General features: G+C 36.2%; 1 long non-coding RNA gene across 1 annotated transcript; it reads right to left on the bottom strand.

Annotated features, from left to right (window-relative positions):
- Positions 1–1,857: 1,857 nt before the first annotated feature.
- On the bottom strand, positions 1,858–3,051 carry LOC129767857 (uncharacterized). Its single transcript, XR_008741586.1, has 3 exons — positions 2,769–3,051; positions 2,258–2,706; positions 1,858–2,199 (listed from the first exon to the last, which is right to left on the bottom strand). It is a non-coding gene; the product is annotated as an uncharacterized LOC129767857 (long non-coding RNA).
- Between the last annotated feature and the right edge of the window lie 4,889 nt (positions 3,052–7,940).

Consider the following 7,940-nt stretch of genomic DNA (forward strand, 5'->3'; position numbering starts at 1 on the left):
CGGTTAACTTTAAAAAATCATATCTCAAAAATGAAAAAATAGCATCTCTGAAATCAAGATATGTTATGTATAACATCCGCAGCTTTCTAGAAAAGTATAAAAAATATATGGCGCCCTCTAGCCCAAAGCGATGAAAATAATAAAAAAAAAACTACAACCGATAATTACGAAAACAAAATCCTTTTTTTCTTTGCAATTTCAATAAAATATATTTTAATGAAAAGCGAGCTCATTGGCTTCAATTAGATATGTCGATAATCTAAATCGGTTCATTGATTTAGAAGTCATGAATTTTTAAAAAAGTCAGTTTTTGGAAAAGCTGGGGAAAAATGTTTTTCGGACCACCCTAAAATGGAAATGGTCATCCTAACGAAAAATAAAAAAAAAGGGTCTAATGTTTTGCGATAAAGAACAAAACTATCACTTTTCATCGAAATCTGAGAACCACTATATCGGTTTGGCATGGAATGGCTGTATATATAAAAGATGTAAATATACAAAATATACAATAATATACAAAAGACAATCTCACGTGCATCGCGATGTATAAAGAATCAATGAATCTGGAAAAATTAACGTTAAAAGACATTTCTACAGATCCGCACACTTTTACAGACATTTTCACATTTTTAACAGACTCACATATTTTTACAGACTTTTTTTTAAATCATCTGGCCACTCTTCGTTCCACTTTTCATCCAATGTTTTCAAATCGCAGGAGTAAACATTTACCTGGCTGTGACTTCATTTGTTTTTATTTCGTTCGGAGAAATATTATATCAGGGAAAGTGGACATTAAAAATGCGTTGCTCAGTGAAAGGCTGCCCGAATACGAGCGAAAATGTTCGCATTAGTTTTTATCGTATTCCTTCGGAAACGTATTTACAGACGCGCTGGGTCGAGATTTTTGCGGAGACGACAAACTAGTTCCGAATAAGGATTCGCGTATCTGTGGAGTAAGTACGATGTTTGAATTATTGAAAACCAAAAGTGTAACAAATCTTTCATACACATTTTCAGGATTATTTTCAAAGCGTCTTAATGCAGTGGACTGTAAAAACTGCTACTTAATCCCGCTGCGCGATATAGGAATGCAGCCTTTATGCGGATTGCCCAGCGTAAGAAACCAAATTCCCCCCGTGGGCGCGATGCAGACTGCCTCCATTGCAGTGATGCAGCGGGGATTTTCCATTCGCATGGAACTTCACATCACTGTGGCAGAATTTCATCTTAAATTCTGCTTCAAATTTGCTGCTGTTGCGTACACTCTGATGTCTTAAATTGAACTGGTGTGCTGTCTTTGTACAGCAAAAACTATCATCCAATCCGTTGGCGGAGCATGTTCGATTCTTTTTGCAGGAGAGCTGTAGATTGCACTTTAGGTTCTGGCGTCGAGGGATTGCATCGCATGCATCTGTTCTCTCTTCAGTGCGCTTGCGACTGAACAATTTTGATAGAAATACATCGTTACATTTCAACCGGAAAAGAAACCTCGTGAGAAATCGTAATGCCTTCTCCACAATTAAGCCGGTAGTTGACTCATGTCCATCTCCAACACGAAGCGTAGATTGCTTTACCGTTATATTCATAACCAGCACTAGCGGATCATAACCAGTCTACATTGTAGTGCCAAATCGGTCCCAACAAATGGTGTCGACAACGGTACCGATGTCGTGCCATTTTGCAATGATTTCGTCGACCTATCCTTCGTATTTGACAACCAATTACGAGCCAAACCTGTGCCAATCTGGCTCCGTGTCGACCGAACGGAAAACTGCTCGATCCTTGTTATGGCTCTATTTTTATTTGAGAAAAATAAAACAAAAAATTAAATTTATGTTGTTTACTGATATTTATTATTTTTATAAATTTATACAGTTATATTATGTTTACCCCCCCGACACTACATTATAAATACTTTAAACGGATTGACTAACATTTATGGTAAACTATCTAAAGCTAAACATTTTCGACTATCAATAATTAATTATTTCAGTTTTGAATTTTCGCAATATTTCTTCATAGTCTCGCGGTAGGACCCAGCACGACCGTTTCCAACGCTATCGGGTGATTTCTATCGTCATCAGGTACATCTCAAGAGATGTAAATTTCATCATCGGATATTTGGTTGCAATCAGCTCAACTATCGTTATCGCATTCTGCAATACCTGGCCTCGACAACATTAACAGAGTTTGTTTCTGGAATAATTTAACAAAATCAATAATATGAAAATAAATTATTCCCATTCGTACTTACGCGTCTTGAGCTTCAATGTTCTTGATAAAGTTGTTGTTGGGTTATCGAGTGCGCTACAGTGTAATGATTCCACCAGTCAGTTTATGTTTATAATCACGACGTTCGATTGCACATCACTGATATGCCGGGGTCATCCATCATCTCCATCGATGTTGTCATTCATTCAATACATCATCGGACTACGAAAATTCGACACTCTTTCGAAATGATTTTCCTGCCACTACCATATTTTTGTAATCACAGATGTTTCCGCTTGAATATGTCCTCTAGGTGTTCGGCGGTTGTCGCATTTTTAACATAAATCAACACATAACGATTTCCTCCATCGTGCACATCATTGGAACATTTATGCTGTTGATATGTTGCTTTGCTACTTTTGACGCGATTTCAACGAGTATTAGGAATATGATACCAGCGGCGGCTTGTTTGTCTGTATGCTGAATCTGTTTCTGAAATTAAATGAAGAATATAATATTTATATTGAAAAAATGTAAATAAAAGCTTTTTATACTTTCACAATTTGACTCTCGATACATTCTCTGTTGTGTTTCCAACGACAGCATTGAGAGAAAGAGAGAAGGCAAATTCTACAGTGAAGCTGTTTCGCTCAGTACTCGTTATCACGAATATTTATAGCTGAAGCTGTAGGCAGTGCTGCTTGCGGGGGGCAGAGCGGGGTTAGATTCCGGCACTTTTGTAGCACTTTATGGGGCTCGGTCGGCATCGGACCGATAACCGCTCGAAAATAAGTTAGAGCGGGTAATTACGCGGATTTCATTCGGCTAGCTTCACTAGCAAAACTGTTTTCACCGACGTTAGAAAAAAACGTCCCCAAAACATTTCGCTTTTGCTGTGTATGTACGTATCAAAATTCGCCAATGTCGAATTTCGCTCCCACATTCAAATCTTGGAGTGACCTAAGCGTTATTCGTAGTTTGTTGATATTCGGTCAGGTTCTGATACCTTGCAATATGAGATTCTCTTTCAGAGATGCAATGGCCAATTAAACAATTGACGGAAAAATGAAGTTCGTTCATTTTATAAGTTTAATTATTTTTGCCTTTGATAACAATACCTTTTTATAGTGTTGATTATCATAAGAAAAATAACACTCCTGATCATTGGATCTCTTTTGACATTTCAATTGGATCTTTTTTGACAGCCGTTTTGATTTAGTCCGCACTACCTAGGTTATACATTCTTCTTTTCAAAAATAGACCAGAAAAACACGCTGCAACTGCATGACATGTAATAAATATGGTTGTATCGAGCATGCAGTTATGGTATGTTCTGATTCTTACACAAATGAAACCACAATCGAATAATTCGTTTTAATGTTTTTTTCTTGCTCTTTATACTTTCATGAATTATATTTAGTTGCTTTTTTTAATAAGAGGAAAAAAGCCGAATTTCGTTATTTGTATTGGAGTATCAAAAATTACTCTGTTTTGAGGAGACTGAATGAGATGACTATTAAAACTGAATGAAGATGAAGAAAGCATATTTTCTGAAGTTTTTCATTCAGTTATACCCTCTTCTTCATATAAATGCCAATAAGTCCTGAAAAATACACAATAGCAACATTACAGAGAAGTCCAGCTTTTGGTCTGTGACACCGTGCGCGAGTAAACGAGTTATGATTTTGCACGCGAGTACAGGAGGGTTAAAGGAGTAATTTTGTATCGATTAATGAAGAATCAAAATATTAATGCATCGAATAATTATCACAGTATTCGCGATTAATGAAAAAGGAAACCATTTAAAAAAAAAATACAGTGCAAAATTTGTTTAACCGTCATGGGGTTTTGTCGAAATTCATCGAAAATGCTAAACCATTTACGGTTGAAGCATAAACATAAATCCCTGGTGGTGGAGGAGACTGGGAAAAAGAATTCAACGTTAACAAGAGTAAAAGGCGAAATTGAAGGAGGTGATCTAAGCTTCCGGACTAAAGTGACAGTGTTCAAATTCAGAGTGCCAAGGACAATATGCCATACTAGTGGTCAATGATTCCATAAATATACTTCTTTTGAACTAGCGGTTATAGGGGCCAAGCAGGAATTTTCAAACAAAACTGCTGTTTCAACAGCATTCGAAGAACAGATGATTTTGAACAGAAGAAAATGTTTATTTGTGCAATGAAAATATTGTGCATCATTTGCATGATGTGCTCTTTTTTGAATCGTCCGCAAAAAAATCATGAAATGGTAAATTTATCAGTATACTGAAATACCATTTCATTCAAAAACCATTATTCTGCACCATGTTTATTTTAAAATTATATTCAATGTAACTTTTAAAATGATAACATCATAGCGATAATTTATTTCTTATACTCAAAATGAACAGACATTTAGAATAAAAAATAAATTACAAGAAATACATCATCGCTCGATTAATCGAATACTGAAAGACAATTATTCGAATGAATGGAATATTTAAAAACGGCCCCACGATCAATCGATAATCGAATAAACGAAAAATTTTGACATCTCGTTCTGTGTGACGCAATGTTCCGGACTATGATGCCAGATACATGGAAGAGAGACGAAATGGCTGGAAAAGATTGCCTGACTAACTTCCAACAACGGAATTCCACGCTGTGCAACTTACCTCGTGGCGCTCAGCAAAAGACTGTCGAACGAATATATGTTTGGAGCGTTGAGCTTCAGAGCATTGCTGATATAACAGCTAGGTGCGCTTGCTATGGTGGATGATGGTACTAATTTTATTAAGCTCTATTCGCATTAGTTTTTCATATGCCACACACACGCTATCGATTAACCATCCTGTACTCGCGTGCAAAATCATAACTCGTATACTCGGTGTCTCAGACCGAAAGAGTTAAAAAGGTAACACACGTCACCTTTATAAGAACACATGTGATATGCTAAACGATGACGAACGACGAATAACGAAGCTAGAGAGAATCGCAAAGTCGTAGTGTTGATATTTTCTGAGAAATGAACGAATTATTGATATCTCGGACTCACAGACCTATGCGCGAGTATGGGATTGTTAAAATTGCAGATATTCGATTATTAAAATTAATCGAACGATTAACCGACATCTCTACGCACAGCTGGTTTCTTGCCTGCATTTGTTTTGACCAAGGCGCGTAGAAGCATATCCTAAGGTGAGTCAACTTGCTAAAACCACTCTTCAGCCATATTGGAAGTCTACTGTGTTTTGTTGTAAACAAAACACAATACGCTTGTTCCCAAGCTCGCTCGTGATCAGTCTGTCTCAAGCCGGGTTCAGACGGTGCGAGCAAGCATACGAGTCGGTCTAGTCAGTTACTGCAGTGCAGCTACTCACACCGTGTGAACACATCATGCCAGTTATTGTCATGTGTGATCCGGCGTGCGAGCTACTTCAAAGTTTTTTGAATTTACTCGCACTCGCATGCTTCAAAACGTCAAAAACAGAATTTAGCGTTCGAATCAGGGATGCCAAATGTAAAGAAATGTCTCTATTTTTAAGATATTTGAAAATATGCGAAGATATTTATAGACTTGAAAATTATTGGAAAAACAAATAAAACCCTCATAGTTTCTTAACGAAATCATTGTTATTCTGTTTTGCACGCTGGCGGGGCACGCTTTCTTTTTGAGATAGTTTTCTGGAGAATGTCTAATATAGAATCATTATCAGGCACAATTTTCATTCAAAATTCACTCACAACTTGCGAAAAAAAGTAAGGTTCTAAGAAACAGAATACATATTCGATTTAAAAAAGTACATTTTCATTCATTATTTTAATTTTTGACGCGTGTGAATAAAATTTTAAAAAGTCTTCTAGACTATCATTTAAAGCATCACATACTTCCGGAATTATCTTAGCTATGGATGCTTTCGAGATTCTAAAAAATATCGACAACAATCTGAACAATATTCCAGAAGAAAGGCATATCAATGTCATTTATATTATCACTCTTGCAGGTACAGCATCCTTCATGAGTGTATCTTGGCGTTGTATTTGTGGAGCAATTAAATTCAACAGTTTTTCCACTTGTTCAGGTGTTATTCTCAACACTGCTCTGTAATCTCTATAAAATTGTGTAATGATACATTCAACTGAAAACCTAAGATGAAAACTACCAATAAAGAAGTCGATTTCGGACCAATCATTTGACAAATTCGGACCTGATTGCTGTTTCTGACTATTTGATGGACATTTGAAAAATCGCCTGGCATCCCAGGTAAACCCGTGCCGTAGTATCTAGTTTCTCGCCAGCAGCTCACACTATGTGAACGGACAAGGCGAGTCAACCAATTGTCAAGCGAGTCCACCGGGTCAGTAGCTGCTCATTGTCAAGTCAGCTACTAGCAACGTATAAATGGGCCTTCACAGATCACAAGATATTAAATTTTCATCTGCTTTCGCACCGTATAGTGAAGAACGTCGGAAAACTCGAGCAAGTGCACTGAAAGTTAAATTTTCGTTTTTCAATCTTCTGCAATGGTTTTGTTTGTATTGGTGGAAGCATCGTTATTTTTTCGACACTGATGCCAAACAACATCATCGAAACAGCTATAAAAACCACTCAATAAAATGTTATTCCGGAGTCATAGCGTCCCATGTCATGAAAATCAATAGAATAAAATTGTGTTGATATCAATACAATTATTATTTTTACGTTTAATGGGTCTATAATGTAAGTTATAGCAACTTTAACATTGGGTAAGAAAATTGTATTGCAGAGCTCGGAACACTGCCACGGCTGCCTATGCTTTCAAAAATAGTAAACGGAAAAGTATTAAATTCAATCTAAATGCCTCGGCCAACGAAGAGAAGGGTTAAGGCTTTCCAACGTGAATATGTGAAAACAATACGATCAACGAAGGAAAATATTAAGGAATTATCAACATCGAGTTACTATGCGGAAGAACTTGTTAATACCAAAAGTGCCCCAATTCGCATGTGTTATAAATTTGCTCATGTTACGCTCGCGTATAATCAGAATCATATGCAAATGCACCTTCTATATATATATATATATATATATATATATATATATATATATATATATATATATATATATATATATTATATTTGCAATTGTTCATCGGAACATATCGTTCATACATTTTACTTTAGTATTGAATTGTTATTTGTTTTTTTAAATGTATTCAAAGACTCGTGTCAATGAAGCGCCACACAGTCTGATAAGTGAATTGATCTATTTACGTGTGCTTTGCTCTTCTCTCACAAACACTATTACCCCATTTTTACACGAGAGTTTACCTATACTACTACAATGGCTAGCTTCCACCTTCACCTTAATGAAAATTTTACAGCAAAAATGCAAGTATGACAATTATATTGCATGTGGTTGGTATCAGTTTGTCTCGTTTCAAATACACAGGGTTCATCAGTAAAACATATGCTTTCTGTATTTGTTTATACCTTGCGTATTGAATCCTCTTTTGCCTGCCCAACAGATTACTAATTCATATACACGCTGCAAGCGCTCTATCCGCGTTGACGGCATTGAGCTTTGTTTACTAGTTTAGGGGAGCGTCAAAAAATAATTGATTTTCAGGCAGAATGAACACGTTTTTAAAAACTGAAATTATGGATGAAAATCAACTTTTTTGTATCAAGTTAGTATTCTATTCAAATGAAAAACACTTTTTTCACAATTCACAATTTTGTACGAAAATTGTTTCTGTAGACAGC

Source organism: Toxorhynchites rutilus, chromosome 2, assembly GCF_029784135.1.
Source record: "Toxorhynchites rutilus septentrionalis strain SRP chromosome 2, ASM2978413v1, whole genome shotgun sequence".
NCBI classification, from domain to species: Eukaryota; Metazoa; Arthropoda; class Insecta; order Diptera; family Culicidae; genus Toxorhynchites; species Toxorhynchites rutilus.